This window comes from Hemiscyllium ocellatum, chromosome 3 (assembly GCF_020745735.1).
Source record: "Hemiscyllium ocellatum isolate sHemOce1 chromosome 3, sHemOce1.pat.X.cur, whole genome shotgun sequence".
Classification (NCBI taxonomy): domain Eukaryota; kingdom Metazoa; phylum Chordata; class Chondrichthyes; order Orectolobiformes; family Hemiscylliidae; genus Hemiscyllium; species Hemiscyllium ocellatum.
In genome coordinates this window covers 70878718-70892372 of record NC_083403.1, presented here as the reverse complement: position 1 = coordinate 70892372, position 13655 = coordinate 70878718, and the positions used below count along the sequence as shown (strand labels likewise).

The 13655-nt window shown below is 43.0% G+C and overlaps 1 non-coding gene across 1 annotated transcript; it reads right to left on the bottom strand.

The window, feature by feature from the left end:
• Window positions 1–1632: 1632 nt before the first annotated feature.
• On the bottom strand, window positions 1633–1758 carry LOC132809591 (U6atac minor spliceosomal RNA). The gene has a single exon (XR_009642439.1). It is a non-coding gene; the product is annotated as a U6atac minor spliceosomal RNA (small nuclear RNA).
• Window positions 1759–13655: the final 11897 nt, after the last annotated feature.

The window sequence follows — 13655 nt, the reverse complement described above, 5'->3', positions numbered from 1 at the left end:
GAATTATCACCAGTGATGCTTCCACAAATTCCTGTAAGTTCAAGATACATGCTCCAATATCAGTGCCCTCTCTCAGACCAATATCCCCCACATTGAAGAACTGGCTACTGCTAATCAGCTGCATTGTGTGGACCACAACTCTTCCCAAACAATCTCTCTAAGCTTCATCAAGGCAAGTGGTCACCAGGAAGCCAGGGGAATTTCTTAATTCACAGACATCCTTAAATGCTTCCTGAAAAAATGCTATATCTCCACTTACTTGTGGCAACCGCTATCCCAAGGCCACCCAAACTAGAGAAGAAACATTCACAAAGGTGTCAACTATTTTCTGCATTTCTGAAAGACTTGGGTAGAGACCAAATGAAAACAACGGAAGGACAAGGAAAAATCCAAGCCCCCACCAACCCATCCAGCACATCAAACACCACCTGCTACACTTGTGTCAAGGTGCAGGGATCCAGCACTGAATTAAACTGTTGAGTCACTTCAGGGACCACAGCTTCAGAGGGAAAGCAAGTTATCCTCAGTGCAGGCGGACTGCTGAAGGAGAAGTTCTTTCTTGGATGCAAAATCGATAGATCTCAAAATGGTAATATAATTTTTATATTTTTTCCAGAGCCATCATTTGTTTTAAGAACAACACATTGTTCCTCAGAACGTCTGTTTATGTCTGTATCTACAATATCTAGTGGGATGACTTCAGTAACTAATTGGAATTGGAAATGGTTATAAGAATGGCATTCATTCGTATTCAATGACAATACATAGGATGCATTTCAGGGGAAGCATGCTGCCTGCCCTCAGATTCTCAAACAAGGCATTACCGGGAGCACAGAAAGAGACATAAACAGGGCAAGGGGAAAACATGTAATAGATGACAAATAAAATACTGTTTATAGAGGAATTTCTGCAGAGTACATTTTAAAATAATGTAACAAGATCCTGCTGTGACAGAGTCACACAACAAATTATCTTCATGATATTCTAGTTTATCTTTTATGCTGTACATTCAAATACCTCTTTAAAAAATCCAGGATTTTTATGCAAAATGTGTAAACATATCACTTTGTACACAGATTAAGGGAGAGATGAAAACGCCATTGAGCAAAGAACACAACATTTATGAAATCTTTGTGATTCCTAGTCTATTTTGGTGTACTTTTGTTAGCTTTCTAATATCACAGGCAAAGTGAAAGTGATAGATCATGAGCCTTGGTAGGGTGTGGGAACAATAGCAGAGATAGTATAAGGTACTGAAGAGAAGATGGTGGCATTTACACTGGTGAAGTAGAGAAGGACATTGGCCTTTTTCTTTCAGAGCTGGCTATTTCTCGAGATGGTTGAGACTACATTAACTTGTGTGGCAACCCTGGACCAGTCTGGGAAGGACTGTTTCCACGGTCTTCACTACCAGTCCTACGGGAGGAAGAAGTACCCCATTGGCACCACCACATCCAACAGCACCTCCAGGACCTTACCCATAAAATGGACCAACAATTTCTCTCTGCTGCAAATGTGTTGCTGGTCAAAGCACAGCAGGCCAGGCAGCATCTCAGGAATAGAGAATTCGACGTTTCGAGCATAAGCCCTTCATCAGGAATAAGAGAGAGTAGCCAAGCAGGCCTTTTTTTTTTAACATGGTTAGATGCCACTAAGTAGATGGCAATGCCTTAACCATTTATGTGTTGTGTAAGGCCACTAGGACCCCTTCCATCCTTATCAAGGGGAGTGCTAACCTTCTCTACTTTCATACAACTTATTCCTGATGAAGGGCTTATGCTCGAAACGTCGAATTCTCTATTCCTGAGATGCTGCCTAACCTGCTGTGCTTTGACCAGCAACACATTTGCAGCTGTGATCTCCAGCATCTGCAGACCTCATTTTTTACGCGAAGATTTACAACAATTTCTCTCTGCCTGCCACATCCCTGCCAAACACTATACAGGGCAGCTCCGTGCACAGTTGGCTATTAATGATAGCGTGAGCACTAGGGATGCCAGTAATTTCTGGGATATCTGCTGAGTGGGTAAGCTGTTCTGAGAGGATCATGTGGTAAGATGGGAAGGAATCGGACATGAGCGATGCCGTAGAGTATTATGGGTAAGAAATGGCAAGAGACCTCGCCAGGTCTTGGGGGGACTAAGTCTCCAAAGAAACTTGACTCAACTTACACTTAGCTGAGATAACCTAAGATTCAGTTCAGAGCATCTAAATACCTATCAAAATTAAACAGCATTATCATCACTGAATTACTTATTAAGAACATCCCAACCATTAGTATTGACCAAAAACTGAACTTGACCAACCATACTGTGATTATAGGAGCAGGTCAAAAGCTTGGAATCCTATGCAAGTAATTCACTTTCTGACTCCCCAGAGACTATCCACCATTGGTCCATGGCTCAGGTCATGGCCGAATACTCTCCATTTGTTTGAATGATTACAATGCGATATAATTTGTCTGATTCATATTTTGAGTTCAAAATATAGTGATTTTCTGTGCAGTTTAAGTTAATAATGAACTTGTAAGTATTTCTGTAGCCATGGTGATTTACTTTAAACCAATCTGTGAGCATTACTTTTGTAGGCTAATGGGTTCTTGTTTACTTCCAGATGTGTTTTAATTTAGCAAGTAGACCATTGTGCTTTCAGACCTTTTAGAAACTTCTGTTCTGAGATTTTTTTAAAGCTTAGGGCAAATACCTATAGCTCAGAGTGAGAGATTTTTGGTTCAATTTTACTTGATTTTGGGGCAATTATGTGAAGTTCTTAGTTAGAGATGGTTGTTTAGAGCAGTACTTCTGGGAAGGGGAGAATATAGTGAAATAGATTATTTGAAAGCAGGAGTAAGTGATAGTCCAAATGTTGGGATAAAACCTTGGGTATATTTAAGCTTACGCTTATGATAGCTCCAGGAAGTACCTTTACAAGTTAAGTTATAAATTTTTAAGACTGTTGAAGTGTAAGGAAATGATTCCTTTTTCCACTGGTGTGAGAGCTGTACAAGGAATCATCTAGAGTAATGTACAAGGGATGCTTGTTTTTGGAACATGAATTGAGAGGCTCTCCTAGGGTTTAAACCCAAAACCCATTGCAAATTGTTATTATCCCACTGGACCAGTTCAATCCCAATCTGAAACTTGTCTTGATAGATCATATTTTTTGCTGTTTTGATTTTAACAAGATGGCCTGTCACAAGCATGCAATGTTGCAAATTTGTTTTGGAAATGACACAGAAGGATATTAAGCAAAATAAACTCTGAGAAAATAGAATAAACCAATCTATATATCTATGACATAGATTCAGAGCTGTAAACACTCAGTAATGGTATAATTCTATTAAGGCCAAAATATTCTTTTATACGTTAAGCATATTCTTCTAAACATCATTTTCTATCACCTTGATAGGCTTAAGATAACGATGACTTTAACTTCTAGATGAGAAATGCTGATTGCTTCTTTCTAAAGATGGAATGTTGACTTGCAGTCAACTACATGACCAGGCAGATATTTTAGCCATAACATTAGTAACATTCTTAAAAATCAGTCTGAAATCTTCTAACAGTGTAGATAGTTGCGTTGTTAACAAACTCAAGACATCTGTCTTAGCCGAAACCCAATCTTCATGGTATATATTACATGGATTAACATGTAAGGCAGGACTCAGATCACATCATAGTGGTAATAGTGTTTGATGCAAGAAGTCACACCATTTTGGATTTAGATAGCTGAAATGTAAAAATTCACCTTTCAGCCTATGTCCCAGATTCTTCCATCACCGTTTCTGTCATGTCTCACCAGAACTGGAAATAACTAAAATTGTGAACTCTTGAGGTCATATTGATGGAGTGAACGGACCATGGGATATTGTAGGGTTAAAGAGGATATCAAATATAAGGTGGTGCCAGATCAATTTGGGATTGGAAACCAAAAATGAGAATTTTAAAATCAAGGCATTGCTTGACCAAATGATTAAAATAGGGTAGTGAGAACAGGTGAGATGATTGAACACAACTTTGTGCAAGTTAGGCAATGGGGATAAGAGGTTAACTGACATCCGTTTAAGAGTATAGTCTGTGGGAAGCCAGTGATAAGTACGCTGGAATAATCAAATCTATAGGTTACATACAGATGGATGTGGATTTCAGCGGCAATTAAGGATGTGGTAAGTTTAAAGATTGGTGATTTTACAGAGTTGGACTTCGTAATGGTACTGGTTGTGCTAGAAAGCTTATCTAAACATTAATGATAAAATTATGGATGCAAGCAGTCTGGTTTAGCCAATAACAATTTACCAGCAGAGAAATGAAATGGCTAGAAATAGAATTAGGGCAGAAATGGAGGACAAAGAGCTGAATTCTCCTAGTCACTGAATGTCTTTTTTTTCTCACGGGACATTCACATTATTGGCTAGTCAGCATTCATTGCCTATCCCTAGTTACCCTTGAAAAGGTGGTGATGACCTCCTTCTTGTTCTGCTACAGTCAATGTGCTATAGGTAGAACCACAGTACCCCTGGGGAGGGAATTCCAGGATTTTGACTCAGCAACAGTGAAGTCATGGTGATTTATTTCCAAGGCAGGTTGCTGAGAGGCTGGAGGGAAACATTCAGGTGATGGTGTTCCCATGTATTTGCTGCCCTTTCCTTCGAAATGAAAGTGGTCATGGATCTGGAAAGGGCTGTCTAAGAATCATTGGTGAATTTCTGAAATGTATCTTGTAGGTAGTACACTACAACTGAACATCACTAGTGAAGGGAGTAAATGTTTGTGGATATGGTGCAAATCAAGCAGGTTGCTTTGCTCTGAATGGTGTCAAGCTTCTTGGGTGTTGTTGGAGCTGCAATCATCCAGGCAAGTGGGGAATATTCCATCACACTCCTGACTTGTGCCTTGTAGATGGTTGACAATAGTCAGTGGGTGTGTTACTTGTCGTAGTATTCCTAGCCTCTGATCTGTTGCTGTCACCATTATATTTATGTTGTTTAGCTTCTGGTCAATGGTAACCCTATAATTTTGATAATGGGGATTTCAGTGAGGGTAACATCATTGAATGTCAAGGTGCAATGTTGAGATTGTCTCTTATTGATAGTGGTCATCGCCTGACATTGTGTGGAACAAATGTTAGGAACTTGTCAGCCCAAGTTTGGATATTGTCCAAGTGAATTTGAACACGGACTGCTTCATATCTGAGGAGTTGCGAAAGATGCTGAATATTGTGTAGTCATTGGCAAAAATCCCCATTTATCATCTTATGCTTGATTGATTTATTTATTGTCACATGTATTTTGTTACAAAATACAGTGAAAAGTGTTGTATAGTGTCACCATTCTCCAGCGCCATGTTAAAACACAGAAAAATAAACAAAAACAGAAAATGAAGGCAAAAGAATAAAGAAATAAAGTTGAAATGTACAGTCCTTCTTGTTAATTGCTCGGTCATTATCCTGGAGCAGCCAACCACAGGTCCCCTTGCCATGCTGCCTAAACAAGGGTCGTCACCCCCTTTGGCACCATCATGCCACATCGATGCTGCCACCACAATGCTGCTGGGTCCTGCACCAGCAGAAATACGACTCCACTACCAAGAGTCCGCTCTAGACCTACCTTGCCAATGGAGCCACCACCGAAGCCGTCATGTCCCATATGGGACCCAAACTCCCCTCCACCAACCCCTCCATGAATCTGTGCTGGATGCAGATGCCACAAGGAACCCAAACTTGCCTCTGCCACAGCAGCTCTGAGTCAGCGCTGGGCTGACCTCATCGATAGAGGGAAAGTCATTGATGAAGAGGCTGAAGAAGTTTGAACTGAGGACACTACCCTGAGGAACTCCTGCAGAGATGTCCTGGAGTTGAGACAACTGACCTCCAGCAACCACAATCATCTTCCTATGTGCCAGCTATCACTCCTGGCTATTAGAAGCTCAATGGCCCTAAAACCTAAATGGGGCATCAGACAGCAGGTTATTTCTGAAAAGGTGCTACTTGATAGCACCGTTTATGATACCTTCCACTAATTTACTGATATTCGAGCATAGACTGATGGGGCGGGAATTGGCTGGGTTGGATTTGTTTTCCTTTAGTGTACAGGACACATCTGGGCTATTGTCCATATTGTCAGATAGGTGCCGGTTTTTTAACTGTACTGGAAGAGATTGGCTCGGGCTGTAGCAAGTTCTGCAGAACAAATTTTCAGGACTTTTGCCAGAATGCTGAGAGGACCCATAGCTTTTGCAGTTCGCAATACTTCCAACAAATTCTTGAAAATGAATTGGCTTAAAATGCATATCTATGATGCTGGAGACCACTGGAGGAGTCCAAGATGATTCATCCATTTGGCACTTCTGGCTGAAGGTTGTTGTGAATGCTTCAATCTTATCTTTTGCACTGAGCCCATTTGTGCTGGTCCACTTGTGGAGTCTCCTCCTCCAGTGAGTTGTTTAATTGTCCACCATCATTCATGACTGAATATGGCAGTACTGCAGCACTTAGATCTGATCTGGTAGTTGTGGGATTGTTCAGCTATTATTTGCTGTTAATGATGTTTGGCACACAAGTAGCCTTGATGGGAAGCTCAACCAGGTTGACATCTCCTCTTTAGGTTTATCTGGGGCTGCTCCTGACATGCCATTCTCCACTCTGCACTGCACCAGGGTTGATCCCCTGGCATGATGGTGATGTTTGAGTGGGGGATAGATTAGGCCATGAGGTTTCAGATTGTGCTGGATTACAATTCTGTTGCTGTTGATGGTTCACAGTACCTAATAAATGCTCAGTTGCTAGATCTGCTTGAATTTTGTCCCATTTAGAATGGTGACAGTGTCACACAACATGATGGATATTATTCTCAATGTGAAGGCAGGACTGCCTCCAAAAGAATTGTGAGATGGTCACTCTTACTGATACTGTCACTTTCAGATGCATCTACAACAGACAGATTGCAGAGGATAATGTCAAGATTTATAGTAAGGAGATTCCTGACATTGAGAATAAAAAGATCCCATTTTCCAACCAAGTACTGAGTGATGACCAGAGAGCAGTAAGAGGCTAATTTATATTTATGTGCATTAACATTCTTGCTATTATGCCATCCCACCTTATTCAAATGCAACCTCCCACTCTCCCACCTGTCACATAAAATATAAATGGCAACAACTCTTGACATAGAAGTCAGTAGTAACACAGTGACTCCAGTTCACTGCTTGCTCCCCTGACCCTCAATATTGGACACCAGTTGCCAACTCCTCAAGACACTCTCCATTGAAAGTGACTGTGTACATCCCTATCCAGCAAGGATTCTAGGTATTTGTTAATAAAGCAGGAGGTCTGACATTGAGAGGAACCATGCAAGGCGGCTGCAGACTGCCAGCACTTGACGCAGTGGTAGACTAAACTTTAAAGACAGGACCAATGCCTGGGTTGTGTTGGCAATGGCCAACATGTCTTCCTATGGTGAGAATGACACCAGAGGGGGATGGTGCATAAGCAAGTAGGCAAGTTTGAGAAGATATTGTGAGAAAATTCACTAAGGCTCACAGATAGAAATTCTCCGTGAGACTTGTCAAAATTACCACTAAAGTGATTTCTGGCAACACTCAGCCCAGAAACTTTTCTCTTCCAAATCTTTGGTTGGAGGAAATTTCTGCATGCAGCATAGGATGTTGGGACTAACAACATAGGCAACGCTAGGGTGGAGGACCTGTTTAGGGATTATCAAGCACTAGGAAGGAAATTGAAGAACAGGTCCTCAAGGGTCATAATCTCCAGATTACTGCCTGAGCCACGTGCCAATTGTCATAGGGATAAGAAAATTAGGGAAGTAAACACGTGGCTAAGGGATTGGTGTAGGAAAGAGGGATTCCATTTTATGGGGCATTGGCATCAGTTTTGGAACCGGGGGGATCTGTACCGTTGGGACAGCCTCCACCTGAACCGATCTGGTACCAATGTTCTGGCGAAGAGGATAAATAAGTGGGTCAGTAGGACTTTAAACTTATGAGTTGGGGGGAAGGGAAAGTGAAAGCGACAGGGAGTATGGAGTTAAATGGAAAGATAAGCAGGAAGATAGCATGTATGCGGGTGGATTTAACCTTGAGGCAGATCAGAAATGCAACAAAAAGGAAGGATAACTTAGGAGCTCTTATGACTTCCAATATCTCTTCCAATAGCATTAAGGCATTTTACCTGAATGCTCGTAGCATTCGTAACAAAGTAGATGAACTAAAGGCACAGATCATTGTGAATGATTATGATGTGGTAGGCATCAGAGAGACATGGTTACAGTGGGGTCAGGACTGGCAGTTAAACATCCAAGGATTTACAACTTATTGAAAAGACAGTGGGGTGGGCAGAGGGGGTGGGGTTGCCTTGTCAGTTAAGAACAAAATTAAATCTATGGCACTGAATGACATAGCGTCGGATGATGTGGAGTCTGTGTGGGTGGAATTGAGGAACCACAAAGGCAAAAAAGCCATAATGGGAGTTATATACAGACCTCCCAACAGTAGTCAGGACCAGAGGCGCAACATGTACCGGGAAATAGAGAAGGCATGTCAGAAAGGCAAGGTCACAGTGATCATGGGGGACTTCAATATGCAGGTGGACTGGGTAAATAATGTTGCCATTGAATCCAAAGAAAGGGAATTCTTGGAATACTTACAGGATGGCTTTTTGGAACAGCTTGTCATGGAACCCACAAGGGAGCAGGCTATTTTGGACCTAGTGCTATGTAATGAACCAGACTTTATAAAAGATCTTAAAGTAAGGGAACACTTAGGAAGCAGCGATCATAATATGGTAGAGTTCAGTCTGCAGTTTGAAAGAGAGAAGGCAAAATCAGATGTAATGGTGTTACAGTTAAACAAAGGTAATTATGAGGGCATGAGAGAGGAACTGACGAAAATCGACTGGAAGCAGAGCCTAGCGGGGAAGACAGTAGAGCAAAAATGGCAGGAGTTTGTGTTTATAACTGAGGACACAGTCCAGAGATTCATCCCCAAAAAAAGGAAGATTATCCGGGGAGGGATGAGACAGCCATGGCTGACAAAGAAAGTCAGGAAATGTATCAAAGAAAAAGAGAGATCCTATAAAGTGGCCAAGAGCAGTGGGAAATCAGAAGATTGGGAAGGCTACAAAAACATACAGAGGATAACAAAGAGAGAAATAAGGAAGGAGAGGATCAAATGTGAAGGTAGGGTAGCCAGTAATATTAGAAATGATAGTAAAAGTTTCTTTCAATACATAAGAAACAAATGACAGGCAGAAGTAGACATTGGGGCACTTCAAACTGATGCTGGAAGGCTAGTGATGGGAGATAAGGAAATAGCTGGAGAACCTAATCAGTACTTTGTGTCAGTCTTCACAGTGGAAGACATGAGTAATATCCCAACAATTAAAGGGAGTCAGGGGGTTGAGTTGAGTATGGTTGCCATTACAATAGAGAAAGTGCTAGAAAAGCTAAAAGGTCTTAAAAATTGACAAATCTCCTGGCCCCAATGGGATACATCTTAAAGTTCTGAGGGAGGTGGCTGAGGAAATAGCGGAGGCATTGGTTGAGATCTTTCAAAAGTCACTGGAGTCAGGGAAAGTCCCAGATGATTGGAAGATCACTGATGTAGCCCCATTATTCAAGAAAGGATCAAGACAAAAGATGGAAAATTATAGGCCAATTAGCCTAACCTCGGTTGTTGGCAAAATTCTAGAATCCAGCATTAAGGATGAGGTTTCTAAATTCTTGGAAGAGCAGGGTTGGATTAGAACAAGTCAACATGGATTTATGTTGATAAGGTGCCACACAGGAATTAGGTGAGTAAGGTGAGGGCCCATGGTGTTCGAGGTGAGCTACTGGCATGGATTAAGGATTGACTGTCTGACAGAAGGCAGAGAGTTGGGATAGAGGTTCTTTTTCAGAATGGCAGCTGGTGACAAGCGGTGTCCCACAGGGTTCAGTGTTGGGGCCGCAGCTGTTCACATTATATATTAATGATCTGGGGGCATTCTAGCGAAGTTTGCCGATGATACAAAGATAGGTGGACAGGAGGTAGTACTGAGGAAGTGGGGAGGCTAGAGAAGGATCTAGACAGTTTGGGAGAGTGGTCCAGGAAATGGCTGATGAAGTTTAATGTGAGCAAATGTGAGGTCTTGCACTTTGGGAAAAAAAGAATACAAGCATGGACTACTTTCTAAACGGTGAGAAAATTCATAAAGCCAAAGTACAAAGGGATTTGGGAGTGCTAGCCAAGGATTCTCTAAAGGTAAACATGCAGGTTGAGTCCGTGATTAAGAAAGCGAATCCAATGTTGTCATTTATCTGAAGAGGGTTGGAATATAAAAGCACCGTTGTGCTACTGAGACTTTATAAAGCTCTGGTTAGGCCCCATTTGGAGTACTGTGTCCAGTTTTGGTCCCCACACCTCAGGAGGGACATACTGGCACTGGAGCGTGTCCAGCGCAGATTCACATGGATGATCCTTGGAATGGTAGGTCTAACATATGAGGAACGGCTGAGGATCCTGGGATTGTACTCATTGGAGTTTAAAAGGTTAAAGGGAGATCTAATAGAAACTTACAAGATAATACATAGCTTGGAAAGGGTGGATGCTAGGAAATTGTTTCCGTTAGGCAAGGAGACTGGACCCATCGACACAGCCTTAGAATTAGAGGGAGTCAATTCAGAACAGAAATGCGGAGACATTTCTTCAGCCAGAGAGTGGTGGGCCTGTGGAATTCATTGCCGCAGAGTGCAGTGGAGGCCGGGACGCTAAATGTCTTCAAGGCAGAAATTGATAAATTCTTGATGTCACAAGGAATTAAGGGCTATGGGGAAAATGCTGGTAAATGGAGTTGAAATCCCATCAGCCATGGTTAAATGGCGGAGTGGACTCAATGGGCCGAATGGCCTTACTTCCACTCCTATGTCTTATGGTCTTATGGTCTTATGTTGGATAAACAGTTACATAATTTAGAAGCAGATTGGACATCGAGAGACATGGAGGCCATATCGGAGTGGATATCATCATGCAAGTAAGGAAACTGATGCCAGGATCTCAAATGATGACACCAAGTATCCACAGGTAGATGAGAACAGGTTCTCCTTGGGAAACATCATAAGTCCTGCAGGAGCTAAACAAAAACAGTCATTGCAAGTCATTCCATGATTACAACTAACTGAATAAGCCTAAAATCAGGCATGTGCAGCCCCACCGAGTCCATGTAGTGATGATGATAAAGCAGGTTTCCGTGGTCAGACAGGATGAGGATGGCAAGGAGAAGGTTTTTGATATTTCACTTCTGACTTTAGTAAGAACTAGTACAGTGCAGTTACAAGGACTGGACACCTGTCTGGTAGAAATCAAATATGGAGTTGCAAAAGTTTTGGCACAAATTTGGGAAGTTGCATTACTTCCAAAGATTTGGAGAGAAGAAAGAGTTTCCAGATGAGTGATTTATAAGATCAGAGGATTGCTTTTTTGAAAGTGTGAAGACAGCAAATTTGAAGGTGGTGCTCAGAACTTGAAGTGAGAGAATGATTAGTAATATTGGCTAACATAGGAGGAATAGTCATTGTCATGTTTAGACAGTGCTATACATGCTGTTTGTTGTTGCTCGAGTTGTAACTGTACAGGAACTGATTGACTTGGGGTGCAGCTGGTTCTGTAGAACATTTATTACCTGAAAGCTGTCAGCACCCAAAGTTTTGTCTTTTGCACTCATGTACTAAACTCCCACATCCTTGAGCAAGTACATATTTGTGAAGAATCCACATCCTGTTAATTGTTTAGATAGATTAGATTAGATACTTACAGTGTGGAAACATGCCCTTCGGCACAACAAGTCCACACCAACCTGTCGAAGCGTAACCCACCCAGACCTATTCCCCTACATTTACCCCTTCACCTAACACTACGGGCAATTTAGCATGGCCAATTCACCTAACCTGCACATTTTTTGGATTGTGGGAGGAAACCGGAGCACTCGGAGGAAACCCACGCAGACACAGGGAGAATGTGCAAACTCCACACAGTCAGTCGCCTGAGGCGGGAATTGAACCCGGGTCTCTGGCGTTGTGAGGCAACAGTGCTAACCACTGTGCCACCATTTGAGATCGTCTACTATTTACAACGGGTTGTGACTGAACTGCAGAGCTCAATCAATTATATTGGGTGTGAGATCACTTATTCTTATCTACTGCATAGTTATTTTTGCTGTTTGGCTGTGTCAGTATTGGAGCTTCATTTTTAGGTATGTCTAGCCCTGTTCCTGGCACACTGTCCTGCACTATTCATTAAATCATGGCTGATCTCCTGGCCTGATGGTAATAGTAGAGTAGAGGACTTGCCAAGCCATGAGTTTGCAGATTGTAGACAAATTCAATTCTGCTGCCAATGTTCTATAGTGCCACATGAATGCCAAGGTTTGAGTTACTGGATCTGTTTTTCAGATAGGATGGTGGCAGAATAGGATACTCTAGTGGGTATACTCTGCCCATACTTTTTCTTTTTCTCTTTTGTTTTCTTTTCTGGGGTGTTTTTTTTCAAAACTTCCAACTTCTTAAAAACTTATCAAGAGGGGAATGGGGTAGGTGACCAGACCAGATCCATTGCAAGCTGAAAATGTGTTGCTGGAAAAGAGCAGCAGGTCAGGCAGCATCCAAGGAACAGGAAATTCGACATTTCGGGCATAAGCCCTTCATCAGGAATGAGGAAAGTGTGTCCAGCAGGCTAAGATAAAAGGTAGGGAGGAGGGACTTGGGGGAGGGGCGATGAAGATGTGATAGGTGGAAGGAGGTCAAGGTGAGGGTGATAGGCCAGACTGGGATGAGGGCGGAGAGGTCAGGAAGAAGATTGCAGGTTAGGAAGGCGGTGCAGAGTTTGAGGGATTCGACTGAGACAAGGTGGGGGAGGGGAAATGAGGAAACTGGAGAAATCTGAGTTCATCCCTTGTGATTGGAGGGTTTCCAGGCAGAAGATGAGGCGCTCTTCCTCCAACCGTCGTGTTGTTGTGGTCTGGCGATGGAGGAGTCCAAGGACCTACATGTCCTTGGTGGAGTGGGAGGGGGAGTTAAAGTGTTGAACCACGGGGTGGTTGGGTTGGTTGGTCCGGGTGTCCCAGAGGTGTTCTCTGAAACGTTCCGCAAGTAGGCGGCCTGTCTCCCCAATATAGAGGAGGCCACATTGGGTGCAGCGGATGCAATAGATGATGTGTGTGGAGGTGTAGGTGAATTTGTGGTGGATATGGAAGGATCCCTTGGGGCCTTGGAGAGAAGTAAGGGAGGCGTGTGGGCGCAAGTTTTGCATTTCTTGTGGTTGCAGGGGAAGGTGCCGGGAGTGGAGGTTTGGTTGGTGGGGGGTGTAGACCTGACGAGGGAGTCACGGAGGGAGACCCATCGCAAGACAGGAATATTGGAGACAGGTCCCAGACCAGGGGCCATCACGGGAAGGTGGCTCCCAAACCAGGGGCCATTGTGGGGAGATGGGTCCCAGACTAGAGTCTGTTGCGGGGATGGGGGTCCCAGACATGAGGCAGTCATGGGGAGATGTGTCCTAGATCAGAGGTCATCGCAGTGATGACCAGTCCCAGACCAGGCCAGCGTGGGAGGGGAGTACCGGACTGGAGGCTGCTGCAGGGAAACAAATCTGCCTGGAGGGAAGGGAGTC